This window comes from Nestor notabilis, unplaced genomic scaffold (assembly GCF_000696875.1).
Source record: "Nestor notabilis isolate BGI_N333 unplaced genomic scaffold, ASM69687v1 scaffold2367, whole genome shotgun sequence".
Classification (NCBI taxonomy): Eukaryota; Metazoa; Chordata; class Aves; order Psittaciformes; family Psittacidae; genus Nestor; species Nestor notabilis.
Genome location: NW_009935050.1, coordinates 83,156 through 83,874, shown reverse-complemented (window position 1 = coordinate 83,874; position 719 = coordinate 83,156). Strand labels below are relative to the sequence as shown.

At 45.9% G+C, this 719-nt stretch overlaps 1 protein-coding gene across 1 annotated transcript in view; it reads right to left on the bottom strand.

Moving 5' to 3' along the window:
• Positions 1–719, bottom strand: part of PTK2 (protein tyrosine kinase 2) — an 82,416-nt gene that overhangs the window by 9,136 nt on the left and 72,561 nt on the right. The gene's annotated exons all lie outside the window — the stretch shown is intronic.

Here is a 719-nt window from a genome sequence, read left to right as displayed (position 1 = left end):
CGAGGGCAACCACCAAGAGGTATTTACACCCACTGCCACTGACAGGCACCAAACAAACCTCTGACACGACTTCCAAATCTCCAGGTCACCTCAAAGCACCTTCATGAGTAGCACAAATGCAGCGAGTCTTCCCTTGCTCTTACACAAAGATGAAGCAATAGCAAAGACAGAACAATAACTAACAGCCTTCTCCAAAACCCCTCTCAGCAGCTTCCAGACATGGACATCTCGAGACCACGCTGCGGTGTGTCATTATCATACTCATTCTGACTGTACTTGGCTGCAAGTGCAGGAAGAGTCCCTACATTCTTAGGTAGTGAAGTACTGAAGCCAGACTTGGAGGTTACAATCACCCCCCAAACGAAGCAGGAAAGCGAATTTAACTATTAAACTATTTAAAGGTGGCCCCTGAGGACAAGCAGGAGATGAAGCATCAGGTTTCTACCACCAACAGCCCCATGCCTAATCCCCCCCTTCCTATCTGAGTGATCCAGAGATTCCAATGGCAGTTAAACACTTGGAGAGATGGTTTTAGTTAAACAGACAGGAGTGAAGCCAGTCAGAAAGAATTCCACAGCTGTTGTCTGGCAATAAATGAATGGCTACGGGGTTGATTCCATTTGTTTCATAGCAGATCATCTACCCCGAACAGACTGCTGGGTGATACAACAGTAACATCTACATTCCTTGTAAGAAAACCCTTCAGGTATTTAAACAAC